Below are 24,136 nucleotides of genomic sequence, written 5' to 3'. Positions count from 1 at the left end.
AGGGAGCCCCTGGATTCCATACATCTTTTGGTGGAGATTGCAAAAGATTTGCAGTGGTGGCTGCATGACAAGATTTTGAGCAGCAGACCCCTATGCTTTCCTAACGCAGAGTTGATAGTGGTGTTGGATGTGTCACTGCTGGGATCGTGGGGTTATCTTGAAGAGGTGAAGATCAGAGGACTTTGGTCTCCGGAGGAAACTTGACTTCACATCAAAGTGTTGGGGTCGCAGGTCATCAGCCTGACATTGAAGGACTTCCTGCCATGCATCAAGAGGAGGTTGGTGGAGAACACCACTCTATGCGGTACTGCAGCAAGCTGAATCCTGTGGCAAGAAGATCCTCACCTCTGGAGTTGACTGGACCATCAGGACTTATCCCTTGTTGTAAACCACCTGGTAAGATCTTTGAATATCAGGGAGGACAAACTCAACTGATGGCACTTTGTGGATCATGAGTGGTAACTGCATCCTGAGGTGGCACAGACAATCTTCAAACAATCCTAGTTATATATTTTTGCCACCGTTAAGAATGTGCAGTTTCACAATGTTCGCACCCTGGAGTTCTTAAGAAGGCTCTCTCTAGGCGATGGATTGAGGCTATAGTTGAGCACACGACTCATGCGCACCTTCCCACTGCTACCCATCCTGCCTCCAGTTCTAAAGACCGGGTACGACCGTGCCCAAGTCATCCTAGAGGCTGAAACTAGCACTGTTGGATTTGCCAGTCCTGACTGCACGTGTACACTTTGAGGCCAAGAGGAGTATATGTATATTCATGCCAATTGTGTAATATCATGCTTGCCCACAAAATCAGTAATAACTTACAGAAGACATCCAGATTTATGTGAAATTGGAAGGAGGATTTCTGGTCCAAAGACAAGTTGCAGTGCCAATTTCATGAAGTTGTCTCCCTTCTCCACTGCCTTCAAAAAATTGCCCTGGTGTTTGTCATAGTTACTTACCGGCTGCACTGTTGTAACATCATCTATCATGAGCTAACAAATTTCCCTATAGACCAAAGAGCCCATAAACTTGCTGCCCAGCTCACTGTTAGCCATCAACAACTAGACCACATGATGCTCATGGGAAAGTAATGCACAGTTGTTAATCAGAAAGGGAACTTCACAGGCCTACCTGATAAGGCATTGCACAAGAAACCCCATCATCCCGCTAACCCCTTGAAGTCGACCACTTACAGAATACCCTTCTAACCCTCCACCTATCTAGATAAAGAAATTTCAGCAGGGGACTCTACATGTCCAGTGTTCTACATTCTGCAGGGCCCTTCCTGCACACCATGCACGTCAGCATGACTGTGTCGGTCTTTCCTTGGAAATTAAGACGCATCTCTCAGCTGTCTCACTTTCCCTGGGCCTTTGGGTTTTAAGTGCGGAGGACAACAGGAGATGGTGGTAATATTGCAGTGGGGGACGTTGTATGTGTTTTGTTTTTACTGGGGCTGCATTTTCTGGGTATGCCCTTAGAATTCTCTCATGTGTTGTCTCTTCCCCATTCTCAAATATGTGGTTACCCAAATGGTAGAGCACTTGCGAGGCAAGCTACAGATTAATAGTGCCCAGAAATATAAATGTATCCTTTGGACGTTTTAGTGAATGACCCTTTCAGATGCAAAAGCGATTTTCAGAATCTGAAACTATTTAAATGAAGGAGAAAGAGAGACGGAGTGTGGCATTTTGTACAGTGAGGAACGGGCTCCCAGGTCTTTGTGCTTATGTTGGCATACTTCTCAGACTCATGTCAGGGCAGCGAGGGTTATGTAAGAGATGGATACTGTACTATGTTGTCGGGATATCTGCCAATTCTAGCTGCTCTAACAAGCGTACCTACCTGGGCTCTCTTCTCTGGAGCGCATTTCTTTATTTAGCGCAAGAAATCACCTCGGAGGCCTCACCGTATGTCTCGTCCTCTTTCCATTCCACTGAGAACGTGCATGCCTGTCCTTACACGCAGCGCCGAACAAGAGGCTTTAATTAGTAAAGCTCTTCGTGATTGTGCCAAAAAAGAATAATGTGCAGGTCGCCCTCATTTTCATTCCATGATGGAAGCATGCTTCTTAAATTGCTGAGGTTTAACTGGCTCTTATGATAATGTTTCTCGGTACAAATGGATTGGCGGAAGAGTGTGTTTAGAATTGACACCTAAGGAGCCCGTTACAATAGACTATTGATCACAAAACTCTATTCAGGTTGATTTTGGCCTGAAATTGAAAGAGGAGTTTTATATGTTTCTCTTCTTTACTGTTAAGGTGTTTTAATTCTCACTTTGACAAGATAATTAAACTAAAGTGCTGAACTAGGAATATTAAAGTGTGCACCTACTGAAGTAAATAAAACTAACTTTAATGAATGGCGAAAGGAGAAGAAGGTGATGATTGATTATCCCCATCCTTTTTCACACTGAAACAGCAATTTCTTCAACCATGTTTGCCTTTTTAGAATCTAAATTGTTTGTAAAATTCAATGATTTCACTATACTATTTGGAAATATGGTATATTTTCAATGCCCAAGACGACGAAGCCTTAAGGGGCATGTGACAAAAGGAAGCACTTTTTCCATATGGGCCTATGGCCTTATGTGCGTAAATTACATATGAGCAAAACAATAGTTACTAATTAAAGGCTCTTGTTCGGCGCTGCGTGAAAGGACAGGCATGAAAGTTCTCAGCGGAATGGAAAGAGGACAAGACATACATACGGTGAGGCCTCTGAGGTGATTTCTTGCGCTAAATAAAGAATGCGCTCCTGAAAAGAGAGCATGGGTAGGTACTTTTTTAGAGCAGCTAGATTTGGCGGATATCCCAACAACATAGTACAGTTTTCATCTCTTGCATAACCCTCGCTGCCCTTACATGAGTCTGAGAAGTATGCCAACTCCATCATAAGCACAGCATGGTACAATACCAAAGACCTGGGAGCTCGTTCCTTCATATACAAAATGCCACAATCCGTCTCTCTTACTTCTTCATTTAAATAGTTTCTGATTCTGAAAAACGCATTTGCATCTGAAAGGGTCGTTCACTAAAACGTCCAAAGGGTAAATTTATATTTCTGGGCACTATTAATCTGTAGCTTGCCTCGCACGTGCTCTGCCATCTGGTTGTGCCACCCACAATATTAGCTCTGTAAACATGGCTCAGACCTGCCACTTCAGTGTCTGTGTGTGCAGTTTTAAACTGCCAATTCGACATGGCAAGTGTACCCACTTGCCAGGCCTAAACCTTCCCTTTTCTTACGTGTAAGGCACCCCTAAGGTGGTAGGCCCTAGGTAGCCCCATGGGCAGGGTGCAGTGTATGTTTAAGGTCGGACATATACTAATGTGTTTTATATGTCCTAACAGTGAAATACTGCCAAATTCGTTTTTCACTGTTGCAAGGCCAATCCCTCTCATAGGTTAACATGGGGGCTGCCTGTAAATATGATTAAAGCGTAGATTCCCTTTGGGAGCGGCTAGGCATGTGGTGTTTGGGGTCTCTGAGCTCACAATTTAAAAATACATTCTTTAGTAAAATTGTTTTTAAGATTGTGTGTTTGAAAATGTCACTTTTAGAAAGTGAGCATTTTCTGTGTCTCTGTCTGTTTGTGGTCAGTTTGACAGTTGGGCTGTTTGCACCTCTCTCTAGACAGTGACACAAAGGGAGCTGGGTTGTAGCTTGCATATCCTGATGCACCATCTTTGCTAGGAGGCATGGGAGGAGTGGTCACTCACACCTGAAAGGGCTGTGTCTGCCCTCACACAATACATTCTCCAACCCCCTGGTGTGTGTCTGGGGACTGGCCTAGGCAAGGCAGGATTTCACATTCAAGAGAGACTTTCCTTTGAAGTAAGCCTTCTTCAGAGGGCAAAATGGGTAAGAAGGGCACCCAAAACCAGAGACTTTAGAACACTTCTGGAAACCAAGAGTAACCTCTGCCTGGAGAAGAGCTGAGGAAGAAGAGCTGTCCTGCCTGTGACTGTGCTTTGTGGAGCTATCCTGCAGTTGCTGCTTCTGCTTGTGCAAGAGGACAACGTCTGGACTTTGTGTGCCTTCCTGCTTTTGAAGAACTCTCCAAGGGCTTGAAATAGAGCTTGCCTCCTGTTGTTGAAGTCTCAGGGACAGCAAAGACTTCTCTCTGCCAGCAACTGGCGCCTCTGCTGAGACTCCTACCCTGCCAAGTGGTGGCCACCCAGTTCCTAGCACCCTGAAAGGAGAAGCTGGCAGAACAAGAGCAAGAAATCCACGCACAGACCACAGTGCGGGGAAAAGACCGACACACCTCTGTGACGCGGCTGAAAAATCAATGCGCCACCAGCTTCGCGGCTGGAATCGACACTCGCCTGCAGCGCGGCTGGAAGATCGACACGCGCGGCTGGAGAAACGACGTGCAGCATCGCTGATGGAGGCTGGTGAGATCGCAACCCGCCCTGCGTGGTTTTCGAATCATCGTGCAGCAGTATTTCCGACGCAAACATCGCTAGGTGTGTGAAAATGACACAAGGCCTGCCTGGACCCGAGAATGCTGTTCGGATCAATGCATCACTCTCCTGCGGAGAGAGGAAACGACCCACGCCGACCCGACCGAAGAAGAAACAACACACGGTTTCGCTCGTGAGTGATATCGACACATCGCAAGCCCCTTTTGATACACACTCGCCAGTGCAGGGTTATTTTTGACACGCCCACGTACATTTTCACACTAACAGCGTTAGCGTTGTGTTTAAAAGAACATGAAGACTTTTTTTTACATTTTAATTAATAACTTGACTTGTGTATGTTGGATTTTTGTCGTTTTTGTCTTGTTTTGTATAGATAAATATTTTCTATTTTTCTAAACCTGTGTTTTGTCATTTTGTAGTGTTTTCATTAAATTATTGTGTGTGTTGGTACAAATACTTTACACCTAGCACTCTGAAGTTAAGCCTGCCTGCTTGTGCAAGCTATCAAGGGGGTGAGCGAGGGTTAGCTGAGGGCGATTCTCTTTTACCCTGACTAGAGTGGGGGTCCTTGCTTGGACAGGGGTAACCTGTCTGCCAACCAAAAACCCAATTTCTATCAGTATCTATACATCGTCTCTCATTTACATTGCTCTTGTGGCTAATACGGTAATGGAAAAACTGGCATGCAGAATAAAAGTGGGCATCTTGCAGGACTATTCAGTTATTTTTAGGTCGAGCCTACCAACAGTACAAGGTTGCAAAAGACCTACTGTCACCTTACCAACAACTTACAGCGGGCTTAATGCCTGCCCTTTGCTCACCATTGGTTGATTTTGTTGTCACGCTCTCTTACTTGCTTCTTATTCAGTGGCTTGCCATATCGATCTTGTGTTTTTACCTCCACTAGAGCATAGCCTTTTTGCTTGTGATCTTCCACTGATTTTAGGAAACTACATGTTCGGTGGCATGTGTAGCTGCAGATACACATGCTGTGCATAGTCCGCCGTCTGGTGTTGGGTCGGAGTGTTACAAGTGGTTTTTCTTCGAAGAAGTCTTTTCGAGTCACGAGACCGAGGGACTCCTCCTCCTTTGTTTCCATTGCGCATGGGCGTCGACTCCATCTTAGATTGTTTTTTCCCGCCATCGGGTTCGGACGTGTTCCTTTTCGCTCCGGGTTTCGGGACGGAAAGATAGTCAGAACTTCGGAAAACTACGTCGGTATTGTTTCATTCGGTATCGGGTTAGATAGAATCGACACCGAATCGTGAAGAGCTCCGGTAGCCCTTCGGGGTAACTTCGACCCCCGTCGGGCCTGGTCGGCCCGACCGCGTGTAACATCGACACCGATGGAACGGACCCTAAATGCCATAGTAAATATCCATATACAGACCAACATTTGGTCTGTAACTTGTGCCTGTCGCCCGAGCACAAGGAAGAAACGTGTGAGGCCTGTCGTGCGTTTCGGTCCCGAAAGACGCTCCGTGACCGAAGAGCCAGAAGGTTGCAAATGGCGTCCACGCCGACAGGACAACGAGGGTTCGAGGAACAAGGAGAAGAAGAGGAAGCCTTCTCCATCCATGAATCGGACTCGGAGGAGTTCGACGTCGAAGAAACCGTGAGTAAGACGTCGAAACAAGCACCACACAGGAAAACAGACAAGGCCCAGGGGAAGCCACTGCCAACAGGCCATGGCTCAACCCATAAAATAGGTGACCGTCCATCGGCACCGAAAAAGGGCGAACCGGTGCCGAGATCATCCGACTCGGGTCGAGACACAGGCACGCAGCAATCTCGGGACTGAGAAAGTGCTGCCGAAAAGGGTCGACGCCGAGACAGCGGAACCGAAGCTGCTCGACGCAGAGACAGCGGCACCGAGGATGATCGACGCCGAGAAGGCTCGACTACAAAAAAGAGAAAATTCTCCTCGGAGCCGAAAACAAGCAAAGACACAGTTTCGGTGCCAAAACGCCCAGCAACCGAACCGACTGCCAGCTCGTATTCAGAGGAACAATCACTGTCCTCTCAAATGCGCAAACACAGATTTGAAGAAGAGTTACAAACCACTGACGTAGACCACACCCAGAAGCGGATCTTCATACAGAGTGGGACAGGGAAGATCAGCACTCTTCCCCCAATCAGGAGGAAAAGGAGACTCGAGTTCCAAACACAAGAACAAACACCACAAGCAAAAGTGGTGAAGAAAGTAACTCCACCACCCTCTCCTCCACCTGTAACTCATACATCACCGGCACAAACTCCGTCACATTCACCAGCTCATACCACCATGAGCCAAGATGACCAGGACGCTTGGGACCTATACGACGCCCCAGTATCAGACAATAGTCCTGAGTCGTACCCTACCAAGCCCTCACCACCTGAGGACAGCACAGCGTATGCACAGGTGGTAGCTAGGGCAGCAGAGTTCCATAACGTGTCGTTACACTCAGAACCTGTCGAGGATGACTTCCTTTTCAACACCCTCTCCTCCACCCATAGCACCTATCAAAGCCTGCCTATGCTCCCGGCAATGCTAAGGCACGCAAAACAGATCTTTAAAGAACCTGTCAAAAGCAGAGCGATAACTCCACGGGTGGAGAAAAAATATAAAGCACCGCCCACGGACCCTGCTTTTATCACATCACAACTGCCACCAGATTCAGTTGTAGTAGGGGCAGCTCGCAAGAGAGCCAACTCGCACACATCAGGCGACGCCCCACCTCCGGACAAAGAGAGCCGCAAGTTCGACGCAGCTGGAAAAAGGGTTGCTGTACAAGCTGCAAACCAGTGGCGCATCGCGAACTCTCAGGCGCTCCTAGCGCGATATGACAGAGCCCATTGGGATGAGATGCAGCATCTCATCGAGCATCTACCCAAAGAATTACAGAAACGGGCAAAACAAGTAGTTGAGGAGGGACAAAATATCTCTAATAACCAAATACGCTCCTCTATGGATGCAGCGGATACAGCTGCAAGAACAATAAATACCGCGGTAACCATAAGAAGGCACGCATGGTTGTGCACATCCGGGTTTAAACCCGAGATACAACAGGCAGTGCTCAATATGCCGTTCAACGAACAACAATTGTTTGGACCCGATGTGGACACGGCAATTGAGAAATTGAAAAAGGACACTGACACGGCCAAGGCCATGGGCGCTCTCTATTCCCCGCAGGGCAGAGGCACTTTTGGCACATTTCGCAGAGCACCCTTCAGAGGGGGGTTTCGGGGTCAAGCCACACAAGCCAGCACCTCACAATCAACACCGTCTACCTACCAGGGACAGTACCAAAGGGGAGGCTTTCGGGGCCAGTACAGAGGGGGACAATTCCCTAGAAACCGGGGAAAATTTCAAGGTCCCAAAACCCCTACAACCAAACAGTGACTCACATGTCACTCAACCCCTTCACACAACACCAGTGGGGGGAAGACTAAGCCAATTTTACAAAGCTTGGGAGGAGATAACAACAGACACTTGGGTCTTAGCAATTATCCAACATGGTTATTGCATAGAATTTCTCCAAATCCCTCCAAATGTCCCACCAAAAACACAAAACATGTCAAAACAGCATTTAGACCTTCTCGAATTAGAAGTTCAGGCATTACTGCAAAAGGACGCAATAGAACTTGTACCACGTACACAAAGGAACACAGGAGTTTACTCACTGTACTTTCTAATACCAAAAAAAGACAAAACACTGAGACCAATCTTAGATCTCAGAACACTAAACATCTACATCAAATCGGAACACTTTCACATGGTCACGCTACAAGACGTATTACCACTGCTAAAACAACAAGACTATATGACACCCTTAGATCTAAAGGACGCGTATTTCCACATACCGATACATCCCTCGCACAGGAAATACCTAAGGTTCGTATTCAAGGGAATACATTACCAATTCAAAGTGTTGCCGTTCGGTATAACGACCGCACCAAGAGTATTTACAAAATGCCTAGCAGTAGTAGCTGCACATATCAGAAGGCAGCAAATACACGTGTTCCCCTACCTAGACGATTGGCTAATCAAGACCAACTCCCTAACAAAGTGTTCACACCACACAGAGTATGTCATACAAACCCTCTACAAACTCAGTTTCTCCATCAACTATGCAAAATCACACATTCTGCCGTGCAAAACACAGCAATACTTAGGAGCGACAATCAACACAACAAAGGGGATAGCCACTCCAAGTCCACAAAGGGTTCAAAATTTTTACAAGGTTATACAAGCCATGTATCTGACACAAAAAATACATGCAAAGATGGTATTAAAACTCCTAGGCATGATGTCTTCATGCATAGCCATTGTCCCAAACGCAAGACTGCACATGAGGCCCTTATAACCGTGCCTAGCATCGCAATGGTCACAGGCACAGGGTCACCTTCTAGATCTGGTGTTGATAAACCGCCAAACATACATCTCGCTTCTATGGTGGAACAATATAAATTTAAACAAAGGGCGGCCTTTCCAAGACCCAGTGCCACAATACGTGATAACAACAGATGCTTCCATGACAGGGTGGGGAGCACACCTCAATCAACACAGCATCCAAGGACAATGGGACGTACATCAAACGAAGCTGCATATAAATCACCTCGAATTGTTAGCAGTATTCCTAGCGTTGAAAGCATTTCAACCCATCATAACCCACAAATACATTCTTGTCAAAACAGACAACATGACAACAATGTATTATCTAAACAAACAGGGGGGAACACACTCGACACAGCTGTGCCTCCTGGCACAAAAGATATGGCAATGGGCAATTCACAACCACATTCGCCTAATAGTACAGTTTATTCCAGGGATCCAGAATCAACTAGCAGACAACCTCTCTCGAGATCACCAACATGTCCACGAATGGGAGATTCACCCCCAAATTCTAAACACTTACTTCCACATTTGGAGAACACCTCAAATAGACCTATTTGCAACAAAGGAGAACGCAAAATGCCAAAACTTCGCATCCAGGTACCCACACAGGCAGTCTCAAGGCAATGCTCTATGGATGAATTGGTCAGGGATATTTGCATACGCTTTTCCCCCTCTCCCTCTCCTTCCATATCTAGTAAACAAATTGAGTCAAAACAAACTCAAACTCATACTAATAGCACCAACATGGGCAAGACAACCCTGGTACACAACACTACTAGACATGTCAGTAGTACCCCATGTCAAGCTACCCAACAGGCCAGATCTGCTAACACAACACAAACAACAGATCAGGCATCCAAACCCAGCATCGCTGAATCTAGCAATCTGGCTCCTGAAATCCTAGAATTCGGACATTTAAACCTCACCCAAGAATGTATGGAGGTCATAAAACAGGCTAGAAGGCCATCCACTAGACACTGCTATGCAAGTAAATGGAAAAGGTTTGTTTGCTACTGCCATAGTAATCAAGTTCAACCATTACATGCATCTCCAAAGGATGTAGTAGGATACTTACTACATTTGCAGAAATCAAATCTGGCCTTCTCTTCCATAAAGATACACCTCGTGGCAATTTCTGCATACCTGCAGATTACCCATTCAACTTCACTATTTAGGATACCTGTCATTAAAGCGTTTATGGAAGGCCTAAAAAGAATTATACCACCAAGAACACCACCTGTTCCTTCATGGAACCTCAACATCGTCTTAACAAGACTCATGGGTCCACCTTTCGAACCCATGCATTCTTGCGAAATGCAATTCTTAACGTGGAAGGTTGCATTTCTCGTTGCCATTACATCTCTAAGAAGAGTAAGCGAAATTCAAGCGTTTACTATACAGGAACCTTTTATTCAAATACACAAAAATAAGGTAGTTCTAAGAACTAATCCTAAATTTTTACCAAAAGTTATTTCACCGTTCCACTTAAATCAAACAGTAGAACTACCAGTGTTCTTTCCACAGCCAGACTCAGTAGCTGAAAGGGCACTACATACATTAGACATCAGAAGAGCACTAATGTAGTACATTGACAGAACAAAACTAATTAGGAAAACAAAACAACTATTTATTGCATTTCAAAAACCTCATACAGGAAACCCAATATCAAAACAGGGTATAGCCAGATGGATAGTTAAGTGTATCCAAACCTGCTACCTTAAAGCAAAGAGAGAGCTGCCCATTACACCAAAGGCACACTCAACCAGAAAGAAAGGTGCTACCATGGCCTTCCTAGGAAATATTCCAATGAACGAAATATGTAAGGCAGCCACATGGTCTACGCCTCACACATTTACTAAGCACTACTGTGTAGACGTGCTATCCGCACAACAAGCCACAGTAGGTCAAGCCGTACTAAGAACTTTATTTCAAACTACTTCCACTCCTACAGGCTGAGCCACCGCTTTTGGGGAGATAACTGCTTACTAGTTTATGCACAGCATGTGTATCTGCAGCTACACATGCCACCAAACTGAAAATGTCACTTACCCAGTGTACATCTGTTCGTGGCATTAGTCGCTGCAGATTCACATGCGCCCACCCGCCTCCCCGGGAGCCTGTAGCCGTTTGGAAGTAATCTTCAACATTTGTACATTTGCAAATATATTACTTAAACTTTATTTTGTACATACTTATTCATTCCATTGCATGGGCACTATTACTAACATACACAACTCCTACCTCACCCTCTGCGGGGAAAACAATCTAAGATGGAGTCGACTCCCATGCGCAATGGAAACAAAGGAGGAGGAGTCCCTCGGTCTCGTGACTCGAAAAGACTTCTTCGAAGAAAAACAACTTGTAACACTCCGACCCAACACCAGACGGCGGACTATGCACAGCATGTGAATCTGCAGCGACTAATGCCACGAACAGATGTACACTGGGTAAGTGACATTTTCATTTCTTTTTAAGTGAGAGTGCATGTGTTTTCCCATTGACTTTTGAGCCATCCCATCGCTTCTACGAGTCCAGGACATTCGGGTTATGATTCCAATGTTTCAGCCCTTGGCCTGGGTCTCAGTGAGAGTGGCTCTGATGCTTCTGTGCCTCTTGGCCTTCTCCATCGTGTTTGTGGACCATGCCAAATAGCACACAAATGCTCTGCAGTGTGATCTAAAATCTCAGTGGGTTCAGCACCAAGGAAATCTGTTGGATTTCATCCAGGTGTTGAGGACAGTGTGAAAGACCTGCAGTGTTGGCTGCTCGACCACAATTGGACTGGCAGCAGACTCCTATCCTTACTCCACTCAGAGCCGATTGTTGTGATGGCTGCATCATTGCTGGGTTTAGAAGGCCACCTGTGAGAGGTGGAGGTTAAAGAACTCTGACCCCCAGCAGAAACTTGTCTCGATATCAACTTGCTGGAGTAGTTTAGACCAATTTGATTGGCAATGTAGGCATTTTTCTAGACCACCAAGGGGGAGAGGGTGAAGATTCTCTTCAATAATATGACCGCCATGTGATATTGCAGCAAAGAGGGAGGTGTGGGGTTGTGTGTTGTGTGCCAGCGAGGAGGCCCTTCATTTCTGGAAGTTGGTGAATGTTCAGGGCATCTCCCTGACTGCACAGCTCTGTCAGGATCGTTAAACACCAGGGTGGGCAAACGTAGTCAATGCACTGTACTATGATTGAATGATTTGTTGTGTTTATAAATGGATAACTTGGCCACACTCAGCTTCTGGTTCAAAGAAAAAGCTTCCACCATGCCTGGGACTATCCAGCTCAAGAAAGTGCAGTCCGGAGAAATCCATGTCTGAAATGGTCCTCCCCACCAGGCTGAGAGGAGACCATTTTGCCTTGCAGTTTGTCTCCTAGTGGTCTGAACATAGTGGATGGAGGCATTGCATGGCGCTAGACATGGATGCGGCCTGAATGGTCCAGACCCAATTGTTCCACACAATAGCCTGTATCTCCACCTAGTTAATTTCTGTAGCTCTATGGAACAATTGGTCCAAGGGGTGTTCCCATTGACATATGATCTTGGTGATGCCACAACCCCTGTAACTCAGTCATGCTGCATCCTGGTCCTGCCTCTCCATTCTATTGTTGCAGAGAAGGCAGGACCACCAATGCTAGTGGATCACCCTTTTCACCAAGCCTTTGTGAGCAATGGGACTTCCTTTCTCATGCAGGCTCTGAAGGGTTGTGAAGGACAGCCTGGAATGGGTTCCTTTTCCTGCAAGTGTGGATACCTGATTGATCCTGACAGTACCAGTCTCAAAGTAGTAGTAGTGGCAGTAGTTTCAAAGATGAAGCCATGCATGTACATAGCCTGACCCCCCGGTCCTCATGTGCAGCTATGCCACCAGTTCAATTGGCCTACCCAAGGAAGGCAGATTCCTGGAAGGCCCTGGGTGTGAAACTGCACATGGCTGTCTGTGGTGCCCTAAGGCTGCCTCTGCATCCTGACTTTGGGTGACTGTCTCCACTCTGGCAATCCACAGTCCCTGACCTGGGAATCTGCACCCCTTTGAAAAAAGGGGTGCCCTGTTATGTCCAGCGGGAAGGGCAGTTCACCTGATCTGTCATGGTGGATTTCCTGTCCTACGCCATTCCACAGACCCTCCACCTGTGATGTCCTGCTTTGGTATCTATTCTCTTTATCAGAAGAACAAGTTACTTACCTCAGATAATACCTTTTCTGGGAGAGACTCTAAACACAGATTCCCCTCCGACCGACTTATTCTCCCTGTTCTGTGGAATGGTATCATGCACTTCATTCAGATTCCAAATCTGACAATCTGCACATTCCCATATCTGACTTTAACAGCTCTTTATCTGATAGCTTGTATAAACATCAGAAAGAAACTGAGGTCAGCGTGCAGAGGTGGCGCATATACAGGGGCCCAAACAAAACATCCAGGAAAGGACTGATCCAACACAGAGCCACAAGACACCGATATACAAGGAAATTGCTAGCAAGACATTTCTAGGTCCAGCACTCAAGGAAATCCACAAGGCGAGGAATCTGTGGTTAGATAGAGTCTCTATTAGAGAAGGTGTTACCAAAGGTAAGTAATGGTTTGTTAAACCACTGAAAGTAAGTAACTTGTTTATTCAGCTACCTAACTGATGGAAGTAAGAGTCTTGAGCGTTCAGCTTTGAAATGTGGACAGATCTTGTTTACCTGGGCCAAAGACTCCTTCCAGTAAGAATAGAAACTGCAATATGTGGAAGAGCCATGGCTTTTGCCTGGGATGCTTTATTCCCTGCAGGCCAGTGCTCCAAGCACCGGGGATGGCTATCTTCCCTACTCATGGCAAGTTGGCATCAGAGCATGGAGGAACCTGGGGCTCCACTGGGCTGAACGGTTCCAGTCATCCTCAATAAGAGGCAGGTGAAGCCATGGCTTTTACATGGGAGGGCCTGGCCCCCGCAAGATGGGACTTCAGCCATTGTGCAAAGTAACTTAGCCTGTCCGGGGAAGGGTGGCACCACAACTACTAGTGTTTGCTAAGATATCCACCAGTTAGCTTGTTGGCTTTTAAATCACATGTTGGCTAAAACGCCACCATTAATGTTTCACTTACAAAGCCAATTCATTCAGCCAGTGGACAAATGTTGGTGTGCCAACTCAGAGTCCTGCCCATGAACCACATCACAGCCTAATTTACATTTTGCACAGCCCTAATATCATCCACCTTCTAGTAACCGCTTCAATCAATCAATCAATCAATCAATCATAGTATTTATAAAGCGCGCTATGTACCCGTCAGGGTTTCGAGGCGCTGAGGGGGGAGGGGGGGGGGAGCGCTGCTGGTTTAGCGGTCGAAGAGCCAGGTCTTGAGGAGCCTTCTGAATGCGAGGAGGTCCTGGGTCTGGCGAAGGGATGTGGGGAGAGAGTTCCAGGTCTTGGCGGCGAGGAAGGAGAAGGATCTGCCGCCGGATGTCTTGCGCTGGATTCGGGGTACGATGGCGAGGGCGAGGTTGGCGGATCGGAGTTGACGTGTTGGGGTGTAGAAGTGGAGTCTGGTGTTGAGGTAGGAGGGTCCGGTGTTGTGAAGTGCCTTGTGAGCGTGGGTCAGGAGTTTGAAGGTGATCCTCTTGTCTACCGGGAGCCAGTGGAGTTCCTTTAGGTGAGGGGAGATGTGACTTCGGCGGGGTATGTTGAGGATCAGTCGGGCGGAGGCATTTTGGATACGTTGGAGGCGTTTGATGTCTTTGGTTGGGATGCCTGTGTAGAGTGCGTTGCCGTAGTCAAGTCTGCTGCTGACGAGGGCCTGGGTCACCGTCTTTCTGGTTTCTGTTGGAATCCACTTGAAGATTCTGCGGAGCATTCGGAGGGTGTTGAAACAGGAGGAGGAGACGGCGCTGACCTGTTTGGACATGGTGAGGGCGGAGTCCAGGATGAAGCCGAGGTTTCTTGCGTGGCTGGCAGGGGTGGGTGGGGGTCCGAGGACGGAGGGCCACCATGAGTCGTTCCAGGCCGAGGGAGTGCGTCCGAGGATGAGGACTTCCGTCTTGTCGGAGTTGAGTTTCAGGCGACTGTTGTTCATCCAATCGGCGATGGATTTTAGTCCTTCGTGGAGGTTTGTTTTGGCGGTGAGCGGGTCTTTGGTCAGGGAGAGGACGAGCTGGGTATCGTCGGCGTAGGAGATGATGCTGAGATGATGTTGGCGGGCCAGTTGAGCGAGGGGGGCCTTGTAGACGTTGAACAACGTGGGGCTGAGGGAGGATCCTTGGGGGACGCCGCAGATGAGGTTGGTGGCTTTGGAGCGGAAAGGGGAGAGACGGACTCTCTGCGTTCTGTCGGAGAGGAAGGATGAGATCCAGTGGAGGGCTTTATCTTGGATGCCGGCTTCCTGGAGGCGGGTCAGTAGGGTGCGGTGGCAGATGGTGTCAAAAGCGGCTGATAGGTCGAGGAGGATGAGGGCTGAGGTTTCGCCGTTGTCCATTTGATGTCTGATGTCATCTGTGGCGGCGAGGAGGGCGGTCTCAGTGCTGTGGTTTCGTCTGAATCCGGATTGTGAGGGGTCCAGGATGGAATTGTCTTCGAGGAAGTGGGTGAGCTGAGTGTTGACGATCTTCTCGATGACTTTCGCTGGAAAAGGGAGGAGAGAGATCGGACGGAAGTTTTTGTGATTCCAATTGAATGCACAGGGGACTATTTTACCTCCTCTTTATCCTTCCTCACTGAAATCTCTGCTGCATGCTGCATTTCAGACCTGCCTCTCCATCCAGTGGCTACTGAATTTGAGCTTCATCTTGATAGGGTATCCCCTGTCCTCAGAGTTGATCTAGAAAGCGATTAGTGCTTAATGGAATTCAAGTCTTCATGTCATCAAAGAAAAGAATGTGGATGAAAAAAAAATGGGAGTATTACTTACGACGAAAATATTATTTGCAAAATCCTGATGTCATTTTTGTCACTAGACTACCATACTGCACAGCCTAAATTGTGCCAATTAAAAGAAGACATAGACTGTGAAATACTGTGAAACTTCCCAGAAGTGTAGTGTGCATTGTGTTGCTCGATGTGGGTACATATTTAGTATCCTTTGTCCAGATTGTGACTGAACCTATTTCATTTCGCATGGCATGCCTGGAGTTAAGTGCCTACCGGATCTGTGCCTGCCACTGACTAAGGGAATGTTTCTTGTTCTATTTGCCTTGTTTTGAATGTTTGCAATAATGCCACACCTTGAGATGTTGTGTGGCTACAGCAAATAACTTAAATATATAAAACATCTGTGTACTTCACAGTGCTCTGCCCTTAGTGGGTATTTATGATATTTAGATTTGTTTCATCTTTGGTCCAAACTCCAGTTTTATGGTGTGTAATCTTTCGAATGGGTGTCTACTCTAACTGCTGATACATCACCCTGTGACTTTCTGCAGGTGCCGATCTGGAAATTCTTGCAATAGCTCCTGTGCATTTTACCACTTCTAAGCAGCACTAAGTGCATGAGCTTACTCCTTGAAACATGGTGATATTGGCTTACACCTGATTGTCACATTTAATTTACTTGTAAGTCCATAGTAAAATGGGCATTGCATATACCCATGGCATGTAAATTAAATGTGACTAGTGGACCTGCAGCATTGATTGTGCCACCCACCTAAGTAGCCTTTTAAACTTGTCTCAGGCCTGCCATTGCAGTCTGTGTGTGTGCAGTTTAATCTGCCATTTCAATCTGGCAAAATGAGTCTTTTGCCCGGCCTAAATCTTCCTTTTTAATAGATACTAGCCTCCACTAGGGTAGGCACTAAATAGCCCAAAAGGCAGGGTGCAGTGAATTTGAAAAGTTGAACATGCACTTTTAACTTGTACACATCCTGGTAGTGAAAAACAGACACATTTGTTTTTCACTACTGCAAGGCCTACATCTCCCATAGGAAAACACTGGGTTAAAATGATACTTTTATTAAGGTATAACTTTCAGTTGGGAGCAGGCAGGAATGTTGAGTTTGGTGTGTAAAGAATTGTAATTTAAAGACTTCAATAAAGTTGGATTTATGTTACAATTTTGAAAATGCCCCTTTTAGAAAATTGGGATTTTCTTGTACCAACAATTTGGTCCCTGCTGTCTGTTTTCTTGGTCACATGACTAGGTGTAGCTGGGAGTTGATGTTTGTGTATTGCTCCCAGTCAGTGAGACTGGGAGAATAGATGTTGGCAGGATGGGCCATCTCTTGCTTGATGAGGAGGAGGAGCTGTCACTTATCACACTTACACATCACAAAAGCTCTGCCCGAGTGTGGTCGGGCCGACCCAAAATCGCCTCTGGCAACGGCAGCAGTCTCCGGGACAGACAAGGTCGAGACGTCAGTTCCGCGTTCCCATGCTGCCATGGGAACGCTCTCGGCATTGCTGACGCGTTTCCCTGTTTCCAGGGAAACGCTCGAGAACTTCCAGGACACCGAGGAGGGTAAAACGAAGGTCCGCGGCCAGCCAAAGGTACGGGTGGAAGGAGAGAAGGAGGACGTGCAGAGTGCAGAGACGGAGGAGCAGAGCATCGAACCAATCGAGGAAGCCGCCGAAGGAGGAGCTACGAACGACGAAAGACCGGAGCCGGAAAACCCAGGTGTCAGCCATGACCCAGGAGGGTCGTGGCTTACCAAGGTACGGTCCATTCTGGGAACGGGAGAATTTAAATTTAAAAATCCACTGGGGAAGGGAAACGGGGAGTTGGGGAAGGCAATAAGGGAAGGGGCAGAGGTGTAGCAGAGATAATAGAAAGAGACGGACTATTCTACGGAAACTTGGGACCCCGGTGTGCACACTGAACCCCCGTCACCACTATTCTTTGTCCTGTACACGGTTACCCCTACACACTACCCTATTCCCCCACAACCCTTTCCCCCTCGTTATAAGAAAAGCACCCCAGAAAGCAACCCATCACTTACCTTGGCATTGTTCTGTTTTCTTTGCCGGTAATCCACTGGAGCCAGCCGCACTACTTCGCAGTCACCGACCTAGGGAAGAAGAAAGAAAACAGTGTTACAAGGAGAGAAGAAACCACAACCCCAAAGAACCCCAGTGCGGACTATAATTTCTTCTGATTGAACTAAAGGGAAAGAAGAGAACAAACACAAATAAAAAAAAAATCATTTCTGTTTTACCGCACTATCTGGTCTCAGTCTGGTTTATACCGTTCAGCCTGCCACAGTGGTGTCAGAAGTGGGATTTTTACCCTCAGGCTAAGAACGGTACAGACAATGAGTGAGAGCCCTACTCTAGAGGACATGATTAAACAGCTGGCTGAAGGCCAGCGCCACTTACAGTTGGTGTGGGAGGCTCACCAACGAGAGGCTAAGGAGGCCTTACAGTCGGCCCTAAAGAGCCAAGCGACTATCTTAGCAAACAACCAACTGGTGCATGAGACCGCAATGAAGAAGTTAACAGAAACAATAGCCGCCAGCAAAGTGCATCCTAATGTCCCTAGTTCAGTTCTTCAAAAATTCCAGGAGGGGGAAGACCCGGACTCTTTCTTCACCAACTTCGAAAGGGTGGCTTCCTCCGCCCAATGGCCGGAGGAACGATGGGGCCAATACATCGCCCCGTTACTCACAGGACTTATGCAGGCGGCTTATCAAGCAGCTAATCCGGGTGGTACCACGTCCTACCATGACATAAAGAAGAGCATTTTGGAACGGTTTGGCCACGATACGGAGTTCTATAGAGTAAAATTTCGAAAGGTAAAATGGGGACAAAATGAGGATCCCCGAACCTTTTACTTTAGGGTGAAAGGTTTAGCACTCAAGTGGTTAGGCCCGATTGGAACCAATGGAGAAGATGTCATAAAGACAGTCATTCTAGAGCAATATTTGGACTCCCTACCCACTAGTACTAAAAATTGGATACGGCAACATCCAAAGGTGGATACTGAGCTTGCTATAGATTTGGCCTGTGCTTTTCACAGATCCGCAGACGTGAGACCACCACCACCGCGTCTCAACATAAAACCCCTCGCACCACCACCAAAACCCGTCCCGAGATATCCTTTGGAGGAACCGAGTCCCCGTAAACAAGGGGAGGGTCACCCAATGCAGGGGCCCCAGTGTTTCAACTGCTGGGAATGGGGTCATATAGCCCGCACATGCCCCAGGAAAGTAGAGGGAGTGGAACCTATGGAGATAGGTCTAACCCGACGAAGAGTCCTATGCACTGGAGGGGGGCATGCCAGATTAAAAAAAAAACTTAAAAATAAATTGACGGTTCCTCTCTGCCCTCATAGACTCGGGTTGTAGTCAATACGTCATTCGCCAAAATCTGATAAGTACTGTGGATGAGAACCCCAGACAATGGGTTACCATCTGCTGTATACATGGCGATAAAGAGCAATACCCCCTTTCGGTAGTGGAGCTCGAGTGGGGACAACACAGAGACTTTCTTCCCATGGGAGTTATGGACCAATTGATTGAAGAGTGTATTATTGGCACAGACTATGTACATTTTCACAACTCTTAGATTGTACTCAAACCCAGCCAGAGAACCTCGAGTGGTGGAAGGAAGCGCCTTTTTTTGGTAACCCCATTGAGTGTCCCCCACAACGTAGGAAACTTTCCCGCACAGAGAAAAGGGATAAGAGATTGAAATTTCAGGCAACCAAAGAGAACAAACATCCTATAAGAATAGTAGCCAAGAACCATAGCGGCCCCCTCAGCTTTCGACAACATCAGAGAGAGGACCCTACCCTCACACATGCGTGGAGAACGGCGAAATCCGAAGAGACAGATGAGGTGGGTCCCTATTTCTTAGTAAAAAAGAATCTTCTTTATAGGTTTACCACTACCAGAACAGGAGACCGCAAACACCAATTAGTAGTCCCAGAAGCTTATAAGAACCAAGTACTCTTTCTAGCACACAATCAGCCGGGGGGGGGGGGCATTTCGGCTGAGAAAAAAACAAAGAATATCTCCTCAGGAAGTTCTACTGGCCAGGGGTATTTGCACATATTAGGAAGTATTGCTCACAATGCCCTAGGTGTCAATTTACCGAACCAGGCAGACCCTAATACCTCTTCCTATCATTGAGATTCCATTTAGCAGGGTGGGAATGGATTTAATTGGACCCCTACCTCCTTCATCTAGAGGACATACTTACATTTTGGTTATGGTAGACTATGCTACAAGATACCCCGAAGCTCTTCCCCTAGCAAGTATGACAACCAAATCAGTGGCACAGGCTATGGTAACGGTATTCTCTAGGATAGGGTTTCCCCAAGAGATCCTCACCGACCAAGGTACACCATTCATGTCGAACCTCATGAAACAAATATGCCGGGTACTGGGAATTACCCAAATAAAAACTTCAGTCTATCATCCCCAGACAGACGGACTGGTAGAACGCTATAACCGGACCATTAAAACCCTATTAAGAAAGGTTGTCGATGACTCGGGGAGAGATTGGGACCAAAAATTACCGTTAGTCCTCTATGCTATTAGAACCCATGAACAGGCCTCAACGGGACATAGCCCGTTTGAACTGGTGTTCGGAAGGCAGCCCCGGGGTCTTTTGGAGATGGCCGTAGAAACATGGGAGGAAGAAGAGGAAGAGGAAGGAAGGCCCTTGTTAGAATATGTCCAGAAACTTAAAAATCACTTAAAAGATCTATGGGAAGATGTAAGACAACATCTGGAAAAAGCCCAAGAGACCCAAAAGCAATATTATGATAGAGGAAGTAAACTACGTACATTTCTCCCGAATGATCAAGTCTTGATAATGCGACCTACTTCGGAAACAAAATTATTGGCTAAATGGCAAGGACCCTATAGGGTTATTAGAGCAGTCTCACCCGTCACTTATCTTATAGAATTATGTAGCAACCCAAAAAAAAACAAATTTACCATGTGAACCTCCTCAAGAAATGGGAAGCAGTAGAGGAGGTGACCGAGACAGGTGGGCTGTCTTGTCTCTACCAATAAGGAGTTAGACATAGAACTGTTCCCTTTTGGAAATCAGGGAAAATAAAATATGCCCTCTGTCAACACCTCTCTGACAATGTCAGAAAGACAGCAGCTGTACTCCTTGATAAACCAGTATCCACATGTTTTTTCAGAAATACCATGGAGAACTTCCCTGATCTCTCATAAAATAAAAACAACCCCAGGACAAATTATCAGACTACGTCCTTACCGTATTCCTGAGGCTAGGAAACATATCATAGAAGAAGAAATAGAAAAAATGATGACCATAGGAGTAATTGAGCCCTCCAGTAGCCCGTGGAGCTCTCCAGTAGTCCTGGTTCCAAAACCGGACGGCTCAGTCCGATTTTGTATTGATTTTCGTAAACTCAATGCAATATCCATGTTCGACACATATCCCATTCCCCGAGTGGATGATGTCCTCGAAAAGCTAGGGAAAGCTAAATATTTGTCTACGTTAGACCTTACTAAAGGGTATTGGCAGATTCCCCTTTCCCCAGATGATAAAGAGAAAACGGCCTTCTCGACACAATCCGGTCTTTATCACTTCACAGTGTTACCCTTTGGTCTTCACAGAGCCCCAGCTACCTTTCAGAGATTGATGGATAGACTATTAAAACCTTTTTATACGTTCGCTGCAGCCTATCTAGATGATGTCGTTATTTTTAGCGACACCTGGTCAGACCATCTACACCATCTCAATCAAATCTTTACCACACTAGCAGAAGCTGGATTGACGGCCAATCTTAAGAAGTGTATCTTAGGAAACATGGACATACTGTACCTAGGGTATAAGATAAGCAATGGTACCATACAACCACAAGTAAAGAAGGTGGAAGCCATTACCCAAGACCCAACCCCTAAAACGAAAAAAGACCTTCGTTCCTTCCTAGGTTTAGTAGGTTACTACTGTAGGTTTATTCCAGGATATTCCACTATTGCAGCCCCCCTGACTGATCTGTTATCCAAACGTCATCCTAACAAGTTAGAACCCTTTACGGTAGGTCAAAAGGCTAGTTTTGAGCGGTTGAAATCCTCTCTTACATTGGATCCTGTCTTACAATGTCCCGATTTCACTAGACCTTTTCATCTGTACACAGATGCTTCTAACGTGGGACTTGGAGCAGTACTCGCCCAGCCTGATGAAGAAGGCAGGGATCACCCGATTGTGTTCATAAGCAGGAAACTTCTTTCCCGAGAGTGTCATTATCCTATCATCGAAAAGGTGTGCTTGGCCATTAAGTGGGCGGTGGAGAGCCTGCAATATTACCTTCTGGGCAGACCATTTATATTGTATACCGATCACGCTCCCCTTACCTGGCTTGCCTCCCACAAAGATTCCAACTCTAGAATCCTACGATGGTTCCTTGAACTACAGCCTTTTACCTTCCAGGTTTGCCATGTCCCTGGTTCGCAACAAGGCCCTGCGGATTACTTATCCCGATTTCCCTGTTCTACTCCGGTCCTCGATCAGGACCAATCTTGGGATGGGGTGTGTGGTCGGGCCGACCCAAAATCACCTCTGGCAACGGCAGCAGTCTCCGGGACGGACGAGGTCGAGACGTCAGTTCCGCATTCCCATGTTGCCATGGGAACGCTCTCGGCATTGCTGATGCGTTTCCCTGTTTCCAGGGAAACGCTCGAGAACTTCCGGGACACCGAGGAGGGTAAAACGAAGGTCCGCGGCCAGCCAAAAGTACGGGTGGAAGGAGAGAAGGGGGACATGCAGAGTGCAGAGACGGAGGAGCAGAGCATCGAACCAATCGAGGAAGCCGCCGAAGGAGGAGCTACGAACGACGAAAGACCGGAGCCGGAAAACCCAGGTGCCAGCCACGACCCAGGAGGGTCGTGGCTTACCAAGGTACGGTCCATTCTGGGAACGGGAGAATTTAAATTTAAAAATCCACTGGGGAAGGGAAACGGGGAGTTGGGGAAGGCAATAAGGGAAGGGGCACAGGTGTAGCAGAGATAAGAGAAAGAGACGGACTATTCTACGGAAACTTGGGACCCCGGTGTGCACACTGAACACCCGTCACCACTATTCTTTGTCCTGTACACGGTTACCCCTACACACTACCCTATTCCCCTACAACCCTTTCCCCCTCGTTATAAGAAAAGCACCCCAGAAAGCAACCCATCACTTACTTTGGCATTGTTCTGTTTTCTTTGCCGGTAATCCACTGGAGCCAGCCGCACTACTTCGCAGTCACCGACCTAGGGAAGAAGAAAGAAAACAGTGTTACAAGGAGAGAAGAAACCACAACCCCAAAGAACCCCAGTGCGGACTATAATTTCTTCTGATTGAACTAAAGGGAAAGAAGAGAACGAACACAAATAAAAAAAAAACTAATTTTTGTTTTACCGCACTATCTGGTCTCAGTCTGGTTTATACCGTTCAGCCTGCCACACCGAGCACACTCACCAAAGCTATGACACTAGCCTATTAATACCACAGGCACGTTAGGCCCAGGGCAGGGAGGTAGGACATTCCAATCTCTTCTGGGAAGTGGAAACCTCCAGAACCATCTCCTACTTCAAAGTGGGCACCAGGTACAAATATTAAATCCTCAGACCTAGCTCTTCAGTACATCTTTGGACCTGTGGAAGACTCAGAAGGACTTCTGTGTTGCTCTACAAGAAGTATTGCTACTCAGCTGCCCTGGTGCCTGAGTGAAATAGTGGACCTGCATCTTGAACGAGGACTGCCAGAGCAACTCCAAGGGCTAGTTGGCTTGCCTCCTGATTAGAACCACAAGGACAGAATATGTTCCAACCACCTTGAAGCCACCAGCTGGACTTTGTCTGCTGTGAGCCTTGCCCCTCCAAGTGGTGCCACTCATGTCTTGGACCCTTGGTTATGTGCCTAAAGGTGCTCTTACAGCCCAGCTGAAGCGTTGCATCTCCTCGCAGCTCCTCTTTGGAACCATTGTTGTGAGTCACTGTCCCGATGCAGGACCTCCCATTGCAATCTGCAGTGTCATCAGAAACACCACTGCATGACGTAACCTTGATGCTGGCTTTCACATCACAAGCCCCTCGGTAATGATGTAGTACTCAACCTCACAACCCCGTAGCCTCTTTGTAACTACCAGTGCTCGACGCACCTTTGATGCAAGACTTTGCATCACAAGCGCCTCATCTATTGCATCCTGAGTGGAGGGGGCGTAGCCAAGATGGCGGCTGAGACGGATGTGTAAAACGCAGCTCCGTTTCGGGCCCAGGGAAATATCCTGCCAGATATCGCCGTTGCTCCAGCCACTCGCTATCGCAAGTGACAGGGGCACTCAGAGAACATCCCTGTGTCATCTGCGGCCAGAATCTGGTGCGGGAGCTATCGGAGTGGACGGACGGGCAGAAGCACAGCCAGTTGAGCCATTGGGCCTTCGTTGACC

At 47.1% G+C, this 24,136-nt stretch overlaps 1 protein-coding gene across 2 annotated transcripts in view; it reads left to right on the top strand.

Moving 5' to 3' along the window:
- The window catches only part of NBAS (NBAS subunit of NRZ tethering complex), a 1,762,396-nt gene that overhangs the window by 1,039,477 nt on the left and 698,783 nt on the right, over window positions 1-24,136 (top strand). The gene's annotated exons all lie outside the window — the stretch shown is intronic.

Source organism: Pleurodeles waltl, chromosome 5 (assembly GCF_031143425.1).
Source record: "Pleurodeles waltl isolate 20211129_DDA chromosome 5, aPleWal1.hap1.20221129, whole genome shotgun sequence".
Lineage (NCBI taxonomy): Eukaryota > Metazoa > Chordata > Amphibia > Caudata > Salamandridae > Pleurodeles > Pleurodeles waltl.
Note: the sequence above shows the minus strand (reverse complement) of the source record. Positions and strands in the feature narration are given on the sequence as shown.